General features: G+C 43.6%; 1 protein-coding gene across 5 annotated transcripts in view; it reads left to right on the top strand.

Annotated features, from left to right (window-relative positions):
* LOC147632314 (mitochondrial ATP-independent inner membrane protease subunit 1a-like) overlaps positions 1-15,396 on the top strand; it is a 49,711-nt gene extending 34,315 nt beyond the window's left edge. For 2 of the 5 annotated variants that reach the window (XM_086807141.1, XM_086807144.1), the window contains exon 6: positions 14,029-14,257. The gene's annotated coding sequence lies outside the window, so the exon portion shown is untranslated. The other 3 variants (XM_086807140.1, XM_086807143.1, XM_086807142.1) reach the window with 3 other exon arrangements.
* Positions 15,397-16,346: the final 950 nt, after the last annotated feature.

The raw sequence follows: 16,346 nt of genomic DNA on the forward strand, positions 1-16,346 counted from the left end.
AATCTTTGTGAAAAAGATTGTTTTCTTAAAGAAGGTGACATGGATCCTAGTCATATGGTTTAGTGAGTAAATGGATTGTTATCTTGGTTAAATTAAGGTACAGGTACAACTTCTCCCTGCCTTGACGCTGCCCCGTTCTTGTGCTTGTGTAGCCGGACGGCGGAGACGTTAGTAAGGCCCGGAGTTAGCCCATGGTATCCCTCATACCATTGGGAGAATGAGGTTTGCCGATTGAGGCAAGTGATTGTGATGATGCTGCCTAGTTCTGAGGGCCCAGGCTAGTGCGGTGAATTAGCCCACCCTAGTGTGCAGACATCCCTCTGAGGGGCGGGAGGATCGAGCGATGGAGCCTGAGAGGGCGACAGGTCGGCTTGAGTCCTCGCCAGCGGTCGACGATGAGGTGTATGGTCCCGTAGGGTTTTGCCCAGCATGTAGAGGCTGAAAGGCCGAATTCTAGATCATCGGCATAATAAGAATAAGAGAGCCGGATTGGCTTGTATGGAAATGGATTCATGAATAAACTTTTTATATAATTGCATCTTGTCTTTGGTATGATTGTATTGTGTAAGAAGGCTGTTATAACGAACCTTGTGAAGAAGGACCCTAATTAAGGAATATGTTTATTTATGTCAAACAGTGTAGTAGTATTAATTAGAAAACAAATTGATGCGTGAGTAGGGTGGAAAGTGGGAGGATGGAATGCCCTGACGGCACCATCCTACGGATGGGTGGACCCGATTAGTCGGGTAGCTTTCCAACAAATTAAGTGAAAGCCCTACGTTAGATAGTTAGGTTCTTGGGCAACTCTATTCTAGAAGACTAGGTCAGCGGCTGTGCCTTGCATAAGATGAGGAAAAAAGCGTTGCCTCTAGAAATCAAGTCTTGTAGTTGCCCAATTTATGTGATCAATTACCCTATGGGTGATTTGATTTTAGAAGACCACGCTTCCCTTGCGGGATAGAACTAGGTCTTACCTATGAATCGTATCCTTGAATCTCTGTATGGTCAAGGTGTCGATGAGTAGGAAATTTTTCCCAAGATAAGACTTAGCGGACTATCTTAAGTGTTTCTCCCATTTTTAAAGGGAGGAACCTTACAAGTGGTATCAGAGCCGATCTTAGTTCCTAGGATTTGTTTTTCAAAGATTAACTGTCAAGGGATTAAAACAAGTGATTGTTTAGTGCTTGTATCTTGGGGGTACACACACAAGATATTTGTACAATAAATTTGAGAAATAAGATTGGGAAGAGAACCTTTTTTGAGGAAAAACATAGGGTGATCAAATTAAGAAACTAATGAGAGACTAAATAGAAGGATAGATCGAAACTTTGTTTAGAGAAATTTTCAGGATATATCTCATTAACTTGCATATTATAAATTATTAAGATTATAACTCCATTAAGATTTGAATAGTTGATGTGTGAATGCTATCCATTCGATACTTTACACTAGGATGATCATCCAAGATCTTGAATCCATCTCAGACAAACATGGGTCTAACTTCGGATATGTAATTCCCAAAGGATCATGCTCTTAGATGTGTCAATCCCAAGCACCAGATGTGTAATTCTCAAAAAATGAAGATCTCACATATATTAATCCAGAGTGCCTTTAGATGTGGTGCTATGATAAGTATTTGATAGTTTTGAACTTTTAATGGATACAATGAAAGAAGCAAGCTCACCCTTGCTCACGTCTAAAAATCGTGAAATGCCAAATTAGTTGGAAGCATTGTTGTCAATCTAACCATTGGAGCTAAAAAGTTAGAAGCATTGTTGTCAATCTAACCACTGGAGCTAGAATTAGACGCCATGAAAGTACACCTTCGAGAAAGGATTTGTCCTCCAGGATTTCGAGAGGATAAAATGAACGAATTTTTAGAGCTAACCTAAGAAGGGAAGACCCTAAAAGAATACCACCAAACTTTTGTTAGACTTCTCCGATTTGTTGTAGAGATAGATGAGGTAACTCTTCTCCATTGATTCATTTGGAAGCTTAATCTACCTTTGAATAACCTCATCAAGAATGTGAAACTATCCTCTATTTCAGAAGCCATAAGTATAGCCAGAGACTGTGATAAAGTTTTTTTGTATAGAAAGTGTCGAGAAGGACATGAGTCCTTCCATGTTAATCAAGACGAGGTCTCCTAATTCAAGAGGAACATCAAGCCCACCCCTGGCTACAAGGAATCATGAGCTAGAGCAAAAATTAGGTCAAGAAATAGGGATAGCAGGGTTAAAGATAACCGAATTCAACAAGTATTTCTATGAGTAAATAGAAGAGGATTGGTGTAAGATTCATGTGAAGTAATGTGCATGATGAATAGAGGTATTCTACAAGACAATACTAAGATTATGAAATTGCTATCATAGGTTAGATTGCGTAAAGGATTGATTTCCTTATGTTTCTCCATGATAATTTATTAAGTACCATACTATATGGGGGTATAGAATAAGGAATTCGAAGGTTCATATCATATGAGAGGTATATGGATACATGAAATTAGAATAATAAAGATCTTTTGGAGGCACAACAAAACGAGCCAAGCACATGAAATAAACGAATCTTTAAGAACAATATTTAGATAAAAGAAGATTTTTACCTAGTGGGGACACCACTTTTCCTCGAGAAGTCGACCATGAAATCGAGGTGATTCCTGGAGCTCAACCCGTCTCAAAAACTCCCTATAAAATGTCCCTTCCAAATGAATCGATGGAGAAGAGTTACCTCATCCATCTCTAGAGTAACTCAAAGAAGTTTAACAAAAGTTTGGTGGTATTCTTTTAGGGTCTTTCCTTCTTGGGTTAGCTCCAAAAATTTGTTCATTTTATCCTCTCGAAATTCTAGAGGACAAACCTTCCACGAAGGTGTACTTTCGTGGCATCTCATAACTGATTCTAGCTCCAGTGGGTTAAATTGACAACAATGCTTCTAACTTTTTAGCTCCAATCGTTAGATTGACAACAATGCTTCCAACTAATTTGGCATTTCTTATGATTTTTAGACGCGAGCAAGGGTGAGCTTGCTTCTTTCATTGTATCCATTAGAAGTTCAAAACTATCAAATACTTATCATAGCACCACATTTGAAGGCAGTCACAAAATGTGGAAAAACAACGCGTTTCTAAATATGACCTCTTATCACCCAAAATCGAAATTCTATTTTTGGGGATACTTATCTCTTAATAGAACTATTCTTATGTTCTTATTTCTTTTAGGATTTTTGGAGCTAATATTTTTTTTTCTAACACTTTTCTAATGTTTCTAGCCTTATTGTCTCACTCTTTCTAATTATACTCTCTTTTCTTATTGAAATCTATATTAAAAGAGACATATACATACATGGCTTGGGAGGGACGTTACAGCAGCACCCGCGTCATCAGAGACTGCACCACCACCATCATCATCATCGACGTTACCTTTTTTCCACTGCCACTATCACCTCGGAGTGCTTTGCCTCACATCGACGCGAGCCTTCATCATCGGCTGTGCTTCAGCTCCGAGGTCCTTTTCTACTTCAGCACCGGTCTTCTTTTTGCTGAGTCACCTCTCATATGAGGGCTCTTGTACATATCTGCTCTCACCTTTTTATATATATTCACTCACATATTTCATGCTATGTGGTTTTACTCCGAGAGCTATCGTGAGCAAAGGGATTGAAGACCTCGAGAGCACACAGCATGGATCGTCTACCTACACTCCCGGTGGACCGATTCTTCTCACTAGAAGATGCTTCTCCAAACTCTGATCTGGACCACATAGGGATTGGGATTTCTTACTCAGTGGAGAATCTTGTCCAAGATCGTACTTTGGGAGACGATCAACCCATGCACATCACCTCATCCACACCACCTTTGCCATCACGATCGCCCTCTTCGACTTTATCAGATCTTGATTCCAGAGGGGGATACATTCCTTCTGCCATTGTGTTTGTGTGGGACCCATACTTCATCTTCTCTCATGGTCCCTTTTTTGGCCTGAGAGGGGGTGTGAAGAAACAGCACTTTTCCAGCCCTAAAAAGGGACTTTCTGGTTATTTTATATTTTATATTTTTGGGGTTTTTTGTCTTGGCTGCCGGCCTACACCTTTATGGTGACCGACTAGCACCCCCCTTCACTATATATAGCATTGCCTCTACCTCATCTTTCATGTGCCATATTAGGTACCATCTGCCACCTTCAGCAAGGGTTCACTCTGCGTTTTCTCTACTAGTCTAGGCCACCATCTGTAGGGCTCACATCAGCCTTACCACAGGCTGTTTCTTGGCACTTACATCGGGCCTTCTTCTGCTCATATCTGTGTTTTACTTCAGCACTAGTCAGCACCTCCATCATAGCATACATCAGCGTTTATACATCAGCTTGCATCAGCGTTTTTGCTTCAGCAGATATCTGTGTTTTGCTACAGCATACATCAGCCCCCCTCTGCGCTTATGTGAGGGTTTATATCAGTGTTTATCTAAGCCTTCTTCAGCGCATACATCAGGACAGGAGTCCTCTTTGCTACATCGGGACGGCAGTCCACTCTGCGACATCGGGACGGCAGCCCTCTCTGCTACTTCGGGACGGCAGCCCTCTCTGCTTCAGGTATGTAGCACCTGTGTCACCAGAGCTTGCACTACTCGGGACAGCAGCCCTCTTTGCTCCAGGTACGTAGTACCCGTGTCATTAGAGATTGCACCACCATCAGCGTCATCGACGTTACCTTTTTTCCGCTGCCACTATCACCTCGGAGTGTTTTGTGAGCCTTCGTCATCGACCGTGCTTCAGCTCCGACGTCCTTCTCTACTTCATCACTGGTCTTCTTTCTGCTCAGAGTCACCTCTCATACGAGGGCTCTTGTGCATATTTGCACTCACCTTTTTATATATATTCACTCACATATTTCATGTTGTGTGGTTTTACTCTGATCTCTCGTATATCTGGTCCTTCCGTCCTTTTGCCCTCACACCATCGCCATTGATTCTTTTTGATCTCTTCTCATGGGTGCCCCATTATCCCCACAGGTGATTGATGCGCGTGAGAGGATCTGGCGGCACACGCGAGGTGTGGTTCCCCTTGCCCTTTGGTCCTTCTTATCGACTCCCTTCACTGTTGAGGAGTTGGCAAAGGCATTGATTGCTCTTTCTAGGGGCAAATGCCCTGGGAGGTGGGGGGGGGGACGGGCTTCCAATTTCTTTCTTTCTTCGCCACTAAGACCTTACGGAAGGTGGCCTTTTAGCTGTGCCTTCAATGAGATGATGACCACATGTGCCATGCCAGAGAGGCTTTAGAGCTTTTGATACACTTGATTCCTAAGGAGGGTGGTGATAGATTGGAGATCCGGCAGTGGAGACCCACCACTCTCCTTGGGACCGCCTACAAGATCTTAGCCAAGGCCATTGGTCGGAGACTTCAGCCTTTCCTCCTTGACTTGATCCATGACACTTAGACAAGCTGTGTTCAGGGTCAGAGCATTTTGCACAGTATCTTCGCCTTCTGGGAGGCGATTGCTTCAACCAGAATGTGGCAGTAGGACCTCATAGTGCTACTCTTGGACTCTGAGAAAGCTTTATGATAGGTTGGATTGGAGCTTTTTGGAGGGCACAATGAGCTAGATTGGGTTTCCCGTGGAGTGGATTCATGGGGTTTTCCTTAGCCTCTCATAGTCAGGTTCTCATTTGGGGAGCCTGTGGTGATAGATTCCCCCTTCTCGCTCGGTACAGTAGGGCTGTCCTTTGGCACCTTACCCCTTTTCCTATTTGTCATTGAGGCCATGAGCAATTTTCTCAGGAGACCGGGACTTCAGGGATTATGTCTCCCCCTCTGTACTCAAGAGGAGAAGCTAGACTCAGAGTTTGCAAATGACACCGCAGCTTACCTTTCAGAAGATGTGGGGAATCTCCAAAGATTCGATTAGGCGATCGACATCAGGAGCACGGATCAACTGGCACAAGTCATGTGGTTTTTGGGTAGGCTTTGCACCCGCTTTGACTTGGCGCCTAGTTGAGGCTTTCTAGTGGATCTCAAGGGGCACTCCAGTTCGCTATCTTGGATGCTAGGTACGCATTGACATCTCTCCGAAGCAGCAACTCGCTCCTCTTCTTTTGAGTGTTCGGAAGAAGCTTTTGTATTGGAGTTCTGCAAGGCTCCCCCTAGCTGGTAGAGTGGTGGTGGTGAACCATGTTCTTCTTGCCACCATGTGGTACATCACTTCTTGTTGGGTCTTCTCTCGAGCGGGCCAGGTACATCGGTTGATCCTTAACTTCTTATGGGCCGACAGTGATGGGAGGCTTGTCAGGGCCAAGGTGGCATGGAGAGTGATCATTTAGCCACGACGTAGAGGGGGGTTGGCATCATTGATCCGGCTATTCAGAGCCATGTCCTGTTGGGCAAGTTGATTGTTAGAGGACTTCCCAGTAGAGAGCCTTGGAAGGACTTTCTCTTGGCCCGGATTTCAGCCCGCACCTTGAGTCTAGCGGGCCCTTGGCTGCATGGATCTTCATAGATATGCAGGCCCGCGGTTTTAGTCCAGCTGTTGAGGACAGATTTGGAGCCCGTTTACTTCGAGCTTGGGATCACCTCAGGCCGGCCCTTAGGCAGATTGCTCCGGTAGCCTCAAAGGAGGGGCTTCGGTAGCCATTGGTTTGGAACCCCTTGATCCATTTACCCAGTGGCCACATGTTGGGGGCTTGACCTCATGTATCATGGGGTGCGTTGAGCATAGGACTCGCCAGGTCCCTTGGATTGGATTGCACACAAGCAATTACCCCAGAGGTGTGACAGGGATCCGAGGTAGAGACAAGCTCGGCATCGACATCGATTGTGCTATTCCTTAGGAATGGCTGACTCCTATCCCAGACCCAACTCCCTCACTATGGCTAGGCATGTTTACCAGGCATGATATTCTTGTGGCAGTCCATGGAGTGGATGAGGGCAGTGGTTTGCTCACTTTTTTTATTGGTTCCCATGGCATATTAGAGAGATCCGAGCCCCCCTTGGAGGATTTCAGTGGCTGCACCTTACAGAGGGTGAGGGTGATTGGATTTCAGGCACGGGAGTGGCACATAGACCCACCACCGGTGAAGGTGGCTAGGGAGAGATTCTAGTGGCTATGGATATGGGAGAGTTGACCTCTCACGCGCCTCCAATGAGACCCAGGCAAGTGGACTTGGCATGATCCCGCTGATCGGGAGGAGACCCCTTCTTTGATTATACAGTGCGGCTAGATCGTAGGATTCAAATGCCAAAGATTGATGGCACCCCGATAACAGCAGTACGTTGATAGTCAAAGGGCCTCTCAAATTTTTTTGAAAGAGGCTCTAGGACAGTTTTCGGCCTTGAAAGATCACCCTCTTTCTCTGGCTAATGGCACATAGGAGCTTGGCGGTGGGCATGTGGCCAGCCATTGGAGGTCACAACACCAATAGCTTGCACGAGGTGCAGCCACCCTCAAGAGTCTCAGCGACATTGTCTTTGGGATTGCTGGAAGGCTCAGCAAGTTTGGCACAACAGATTCTCCGCATCTTCACGATGGACAGGGCCTTGAACCGGATCATTACTTGGGGCATTGTCGCTTGGGCCACAGAGGTTGAGGTTGTTAGGGATTATGAGGAGGATGGTGGGAGGCTTGTCCTTCAAGTTGCATTTCGACAGTACCAGTCATCACAGTTCCATCTACAGACCGCATGCGGAAGCAGCGGGAAGCTTTCTTGAGGCTTTGGTGGCAGCCTAGGCCTTTTCTCACGGATAGAGGAGGTGATCCCACTTAACATTACAGACCGCCTGTGTGGTTATCCCCCCCTCCCTCCTTCCCTCCCTTTTTTCCGCGTTAATGAGATAGCCTTCTCCTCATAGAGTGGCCAGTGTATCTTTCTCCACCCTTTTGATTATTTGATCCCCACCTTACACATGAGGCGAGGTTCTAGCTCTAACTAATAGAAGGATCTCTTTCTCGAGAAAAAAAAAGAATGATCCTATATCACCTTTCTATAGGGGGTTTGATGACAAGTCGTATGTTGGTCGGCCAGCTCTTTTCGTGTCATAAAACATCATCACACCCAAAGTACGTCCCAACCATTGGTGCATGTCTTGGGCACCTCCATGCACCTATTAGGCTACCAAAATGTCTTCGATGTTTCCATAATCTTCTTCTTACTTTGCTGCCTAGGCACTTATAAGGACTAATCATGTCTCCATGGCACCAAATTAGGGTGTGCAGTGTGCACATCACGTCCCCTCTTTCTAAACTTAGAGCACTCAACAAACCATGCACCTTTGCTCCATTTTGGACGTGGTCTATCTATAGGTTCATCTCCCAACTCTGTGGCCTTGCCACTGTTGCCTTCACTAAAATTGTTGGCGCTACAAACATGGGAAACTCCTTTGTTGCCACGAGAACTTTTGTAGCACTTGACTTGTCTTCCTCTGTATTGGATTCGGAGAGACATACCTTGTTTCCACTAGTTTAGAAAATTGTTGGATCTTGGCCACTAGTTCTGGAATGGGTGTTGTCACCAACGTGGGACATTTCCGAGTATGAAAGAGGTCTTGCGGACTCCAAGACGTCTAAATATTTGGAAAGTACAACAAGCTTTGGGAATGGGGGTCTACATTGTAGTGCATGGTGACAAACTGGCTCATCATCAACAGTGCAACAGTTGTACATTATTAGAACCCAGTAGGATGATATTTGTCGTATGCCATGACCCCATTGTATATCCTCAGTCCAGGATAAGTCAGGCACGAGCTACGTATGTCATTCTCAGCCATAGACAGTCAGTCAATCAGTTTAAGTCCCTTAACCCACTTAAAGAGACGCATTCATGCATATACAGTCAGTAGAAACCTTAGGGTTTGCATCAGAAAGCATCTTGCATATTGCATAGCATTCATACATAGCATCTAGACCATTGCAGGAACCTTAGATAGCATCTAGGAACTATCCAGGATTTATCTAGGGTTTTTTTGGTATTTTTTCCATCATTTTCAGCATTTATACATCATTTAGACATTTTATTTGGACATGTGCAGTCGGCCAGCAGTGTAGCCAGTCGACTGGCACATCTGGTCCATATAAATAGAGGCTTTGCATAATCATTCATTCATTCATCATATTCAGCAAGAGAGCCATCAAGCGCTTGTCATCCTTAGCCTCAGAAGCATAAGCGATTGCAGTTTCAGCCCTCTCACTGTAGCGTTTGTCTCCTACAGCCCTAGGCGCCTCAAACGCATGAGCATTCAGCCATCTACATCAATAAATGCATCAGTTCAGCATTCAGCCTTGCGTTTTCTGCATCCACATAGTTTTCAGCATTCATCATATCATCGTTTTGCTCCAGCCTCTTGGTGAAGGTAAAACGCAGCATTCTCATTCATTTACAGCATTCATATACAGTCTAGAACAGTCCCAAACAGCCCCTTTCTCAGCCCTAGCTTTGCATCCCTCCCTCATACCATTGGGAAGAGTGCATAGGCTCGAGATTGGACATCTTTGGTGTTTCTACAGCAGTGTATAGTTTAGCCCAACACTTGGTCTTCAGAGATCTTGCGTTTGGCTTATCGTCAATCACACTGTCAGCCTCTTTAAAGATAATGAAGCAAATACTATCTCGGTAACGTGATAGCCAATGGGTAATTCGGGACCCCATACGGTGTACAGTTCTCATCTCTCTCTCTCTCTCTCATTTCTCTCTAAAGTTTGAAGTATTAAAGTGGATTGCTAAACTCGCGAAACTCAGGATATAGAAGAGGGTGTGAGCATTTGTGTGACAGGATCCTCCAATACGAAGACTTCCGCTGTACACAGAGGGCTTGATTCACTTGATTTCCAAGGAGGGACCCAGTGACAGATTGGAGATCCGATAGTGGAGATCCATCACTCTTCTAGAGACAGCCTTTAAGATCTTGCCCAAATCCATCAATAGGAGACTTCAGCCTTTCCTCCCAGACTTGATCCACAACACTCACATTGGCTTTGTTCATTATCGGAGCATTCTTGACAACATCTTTATCTTTTGGGAGGCGACAACTTCGGCTAGGATGCGGCAGCAGGACTTCATTGTGCTACTCGTGGACTTTGCGAAAACTTATGATGAGCTTTCTAGAGGGCACAATGAGTCGGATGGGATTCCCCATGGAGTGGATTTGTGGAGTCTCAAACTTTACTTAGCCTCACACGGTCAGGTTCTCATTCAGGGAGCCTGTGGCTACAGATTCCTCCTTTCCCGCTCGGTTCGGTAGGGCTGTCCTCTGGCGCCTTTACCTCTTCCTAGTCCTCACCGAGGCCATGAGTAGTTTTCTCTCAGCCCAGGAGACCGGGCTTGAGGGATTGTATCTTCCCCTCCGCACCTAGGAGGAGCTGCATGACGTAGAGTTTGCAACACAGTAGCTTTCCTTGTTGCAGGAGATGTGGAGAATCTTCGGAGATTCATGGAGACGGTCGAGATTTTTTGCCACGTATTAGGAGCGCAGATCAACTGGCACAAGTCGTCTGGTTTTTAGCTAGGCTCAACACTCGCCCCAACTTGGCAGCCGGTTGAGGCTTTCCAGTGGATCTTGAGGGGCACCCCAATTCGTTATCTTGGTTGCCAGGTGGGCATTGATATCCTTGCCAAGCAGCAGCTTGCCCGCTTCTTCTGAGTATTCGGAAGAAGCTTTTATATTGGAGTTCGGTGAGGCTTTCCCTAATAGGTAGAGTGGTGGTGGTGAGCCCTCAGCCGGGTACTTCTAGCCACCATGTGGTACATCACTTCGTGCTGGGCCTTTTCTTGGGCATGTATTGGCCAGGTACAACGATTGATCCAAAACTTCTTATGGGCCAGCAATGATGAGGGGCTAGGCATCATTGACTCTGCTATTTAATGCCGTCTCTTGTTAGGCAAGCTGATTGTTAGAGACTCCTTGGTTGTGAGCCTTGGAAGGATTTCCTATTGACCCAGATTTTAGCCCGCACTTTACGTCTTGGGGGCCCTTGGCCGCAGAGTACTAGATGGATCTTCACAGAGATGCTATCCTGCGGTTTTAGTCCAGCTTTTGAGGAAAGATTTGCAGCCAGTTTACTTTGAGCTTGGGATCATCTCACGTTGCCCCTCAATTAGATAGCTCTAGTTGCCTTAGAGGAGCAGCTTCGGCAGCCTTTGGTTTGGAACCCTCTAATCTGATTACCCAGTGGCCACATGTTGGGGGCCCGACCGCATGTATCGTGGGGTGCCATGAGCATCGGACCAGTCAGGTCTCTTGGAGATTGGATCACGCATAGCTTGTACATGATGTCTTAATGTTCTTTATCCTGATGGCACCGTTCCCTTTCTAGCCTTTACAATATGTCTTGCTGAATGTATTGTAAGCAAATTCCACTTTGGAATCCATCTCTACCATGAAGAGAAACACATCTCTCTTTTCTAAGCTTTATGGTATGCCTGTTTCTCTTGTTGCCAAACGGATTGTTTTCAAGCAAATTCCACTTTGGAATCCACGTCTACCATTAAGAGAAACACACCTTTGGTGGGTTTTGCCCACTAGGACTTAGACCTATTGTTGCATGCTGTCACCATTTGGCCACCCAATTGGTCCACTTGTGCTTTCTTATCATGTATGTACATTGGACTGGTGTCCATGGCAGTTGTTTATGACGGGGATTGATGCCACTCATGTGATACTATAGACTTAGCTTTCCGTTGGGACTTGTACCTCCGTGTAGATACGCGGAAATGCTTGGTGGATTGGTGTTCCATTGGGTCTGGTACCCCTCGTGTACTTGCCTGGAGCACATCTATTTTAGTATAGTCTCATGAAGGGAGATTGTCCATACCAATGCTAAATTACATAGCATCTTTATGTGCTTGCTTGCAATTGAAATCGCATGCTGTTTTCATGCTTGCTTGGCCAATGTGTAGTTCCGGGTAAGGGGACGCCCGCCCGTGAACCGTGCATGTGAAACTGTTTGCTGACATGGTTGTGTGGCATGTGAACAGGTGGTAAGTATTACCCAATCTAGGCTCAAATAGCCCTTAGGACTTAGCCAATATTTATAAGTGAGTGCGTTCCCACTTCATTAAAGTTTGGGCATCCAAAAGTCACTTATAAATTATGACCGCTTCCAAGTTCACACTCATTGAAGTCCCGAGGCGGACAAGACTCAATGTCCAGGACCTGATCCTCCCCTTTTACTCATAAATGGGCATCTCCCCATGTCCCTTCGCCTGATTGTACCCAAATTCACTTACTTAATAAGAGAAAATTCGTGTTTTCTCTTCATGAAGATTTTTGGAGGCTGAAAACTTTGTTTTTCCACCATTTCTCTCCATTTCCAAGCTCTCCATAGCCATACCCAACTTGCTACGGTGTTTTCCAAGCTTTCAAGAGTGTTTCCAAGCACTAATCACTCTCCTACTCACTCCCAATGATTGAAATTCAGCAAAACAGCTCTCTTTATTGCTGTAATTTCTGGTCTTTTTGCTGAAAACTCTAATTTCAGCCTTCCTTTCTCAAGTTGAACCATAGGGGAAGCTTTCCCAAGATTCCCTTCATCCTCTTGAAGACTTTTGTCGCGAAGAAAGGCGACAAATCAAAGATCTCAACACTCCAAGGACTTCCATCGCGAAGACTTCCGCTGTCATCGACTCTACTTGCTATTGGTAAGCTTTTATGCTTAAATTTGGGAGCAAGTAGCAGGAGGGAGGAACCGGATTACAAGGTCACATACCTTGTGTAGTGTTCTCTTGTCCTACGTGCTCTCTTGCAGATTGTTGCTACCTTGTGTTGGTGGAACAATAGAGAGCAGATGGTAGGGAACATGGGCACTTGAGAGGGTAGTGTGGGTTGCAAGTCTACATCGACAACCACTTGTTTGCAATACTGTATTCATATGCATTGGTATGGAAATCTGGTCAGAAATGCCCATGACACTATGTACTTGATTCTCCCAAGATCAATATACTTTATTTGAGGGAGGGGTCGGCCGTTCCGGCTCATTGTGTCTCTTGTCAATTTAGCAATTTACTTCTTGTATTTGAAAAAGTTTTTATCAAATCTTAGTGTATTTAAGTATATTGATTAGCATTGTGTTCAACCAAGTTACACATGCAAACTATTGCTACATGTAAACTATTGCACATGCACAAAACTGGGTGCAGATTCAAAAACTTAAACCCTAATTTGGTTAGACCTATTGTTGCAAAGGCAAAAATGCCAACCTTATTTTGTTGCATGTACTTGTAAACCCTAAGCTAAATATGATGCCGAGGACGAACCTAGATGCTTTGATTCCAATAAATGACAGAGAAGTAGAAGAGAGAGATTCTTTATCTAACCAAGTCCTACTCTTTATTACCAAAAAGAATACATGTAATGCTGTAAATTCATATTTGGTACTAGATCTTGTATTCCTAACTAATGTGTATTAATGGTACAATGCGTAACACTAACTGTACTTGCTTCTACTTGCTGCTCCAAAGCTTCACAAGGGTGAAATCTGCTGTATTGGGACTCCTTATTGTTGGTCCATGTTTGGGCTTGCCTTTCCCGAGCTTGAATGAATGAAGAATGACCCTAGGCCTCCTTTTTATATAGACTTTGACTGCAAGTCCTATGCTGGTCGGCCAGCCCCTTTCAGGTCATGAAACATCATTAAGAAGGTCACCATATTATGTCCCAACCATTGGTGTATGCCTTTGGCACCTATTAGGCTACCAAAATGGCTCCAATCTTCCCATAATCCTCCTTAGACTTTGCCTCTTAGGTGGCTGCAAGGAATAACCAAGTCTATGTGGCACCGGATTAAGGTGTGCACATGGCACCAAGGTTTATTAACATCTTTGGATAGCAGAAAGAGCCCATGTGACGATTGCCGATACAAAATGTTGAGTACTATGGTAGGAGATGCCGAGGGCATCCGCTGTAACCTAAGCAATGCATAATGAAAATGAAAAGTTAATGGTATGCAGAGAAGTTACTGATGGACAAAAAAGTCATGATATGTGTGTGTGTATGTGTGTGTGTGAGAGAGAGAGAGAGAGAGAGGAATGATGAGTAATAGCAGGTCCTACAGATTGTTTGTAACCTATTTGGATGATGAGGGGGAGAGAGTGGAAATGATGAGTAATAGCAGGTACTACGGATTGGTTGTAACCTATTTGGATGAGGTCAGGGTTGCAACCTATAGGGCTGTGCCGAGTCATCATCTGGTTACACGATTTGATGACTTCACTATTGCTGATTCACTCTTTTTCATCTGTGTGTGTACCTTATGCTGGCTTGAGTGTGAGAGCTGGCCTTATGTTCAGATTTTGGCACCCTTCTGACTGGATGATGGGGTAGAGTCCAATCTCATTGTAGTATGGTGGCTTATAAACACACTACTGGAGGCCTTAAAGTGTTGGTATGAAGTCTTATCATCACGTATGTAGAAGCTTTCTAGTTTTGACTTGAAAGCCATGTATTTCTTAAACATAACCTGTAGGCGGGAGGTGCTCAGGAGTGATGAACAGGAGTGATGAATGAATGATATTCCATTAGGGGAAGACAGTTGATAGAGGCACATTGAATTCCTCTGCTGCTAGCCTGTTGAAGGGATAATAAGATGTCTCTACAGCTCTATTTCACTAATCAAGCTCAGTCCTCCTAGTATGTCCTTTTGTTGCTGTCCAATCCTTGTGTTTTCTTTTTTTGCACCAAGCACTCTATTATTAAGTTTTCAGCAACTTGCCATGTATATTAAATGAGTATATTTAAGCTGTTTACGAGTTACCTGTAATGGGTCTTCCTGACTTAGCACACGCAGAATGTACTAAACTATTGATGTAAAGCTAATTTTTTATTGCAGATCATGTATTACTCAATTTCGTAGCGTTGTTATGCTATCACAATAGATCAAATAACATTAGTCTCTTTTAAGTACAATTAAACATCACTGTTTAAGCTTTTCAAAGTGTTTTTGCAGACAATTCATTCCCCCTTTGGCTTACTCCAAAACAAGTCAATAAGAAATTTCATATAGATATACTTCCATGAAATATTTCAAGTACAATTGTATTTTTTGCACTTTTTTCAGGAGCCGTACTTGTGATTTCATGAGCTCTCTTTTACCACATCAAAAGCTGCAACACTAAGCTATTTGAGGAAGTCAGTAGTATCAAGATCAAATTCGACAGTCATTTGAACTTGATCAAATTGACAGTCATTTGAACTTTTCTTCACCCAAGGGTTTGAACTTTTCTGCAACACTAAGCTATTTGAGAAAGTCTAGTATCAAGATCAAATTCAACAGTCGTTTGAACTTCTCTTCAACCAAGGGTTCATACTTTTTTTAATATTTATTTGTATTGGTCATGTGGCACACCTCCATTCCGAAGGGTTCTTAGACATTACCATTCAAAAGATTAAACATACAATTCATTCCAAGTGAAGTTGTGGCCTACTTACAATGTCAAGTTGTGAAGTAGTCAAGTGCATTCCTGAGCACATAGAGAAGGAAATTTATTTGTTGCATCAATCTTCTTGTGCTTTTTTATTGCCTTGTTGCTATGTGATGATATTATGCGTCTCTGATAGTGAAATTTAATTCTATTAAGCTACAAAGCAAAATGGCCATACATGTCTCGACCATGTTGAAGTGCCAACATGTTTTTTGGCAGAGGCCTTTTTAATTCATCTTTCAAATGTAATATATATATGAATTTTTTGGAGCACCTTTTTAGGGTGCTTATATGGTTGTGTACTATTCCATATTATGTTTATGAAATATGAGCTTTCACTTTTCTAACAATGATAGGGCATCCTCACTACAATTTTTAGTTGTTCATGTTATAGTTTGAAGCCACTACACAAATCACATTATGTATGACGTGGTATGTTGTAGCATCTCTATGTTTTTGCTTGTACTAAATTCAAAAGGGTTCATAACTTCATTTGTACATCCTCTTTTGACCATGACTTTTAGTTGGAGCTTTACAACACCAATTCATTTCACATGCATATGGTATCAGGTATGCAACACATGTAGGCATGGGTCATTAGTTGAATAAACATGGAGTGGAAGTTGATCTTTTTAGTAAACAAGAAATAGACTAAAGGCAACATATATCCTTTGTGTATCATGGCATTTCTATAGATCCTTTTAACTTACAACATTATTTGGAAGCCTAAGTTTGCATGTCCCATTTTTTTATCGTCACCTCATAAAATCCAACCTCCTCACCCTTTGCCTGATTGGACCTTTTGAGTTTGTAGATAAAAGGAAATAACATGTGTGCATGCTTGCTTACACTTCCCAAAATTGTTTTAGCCTCGACCATCTTTGTTTGAGATTAGCTAAATTACATGAATCACAAAGAACGATACAAAGCCATTGAATCTATTATACCTATG

Source organism: Cibotium barometz, chromosome 13, assembly GCF_041138505.1.
Source record: "Cibotium barometz isolate CiBa-2024 chromosome 13, ASM4113850v1, whole genome shotgun sequence".
Classification (NCBI taxonomy): Eukaryota; Viridiplantae; Streptophyta; class Polypodiopsida; order Cyatheales; family Cibotiaceae; genus Cibotium; species Cibotium barometz.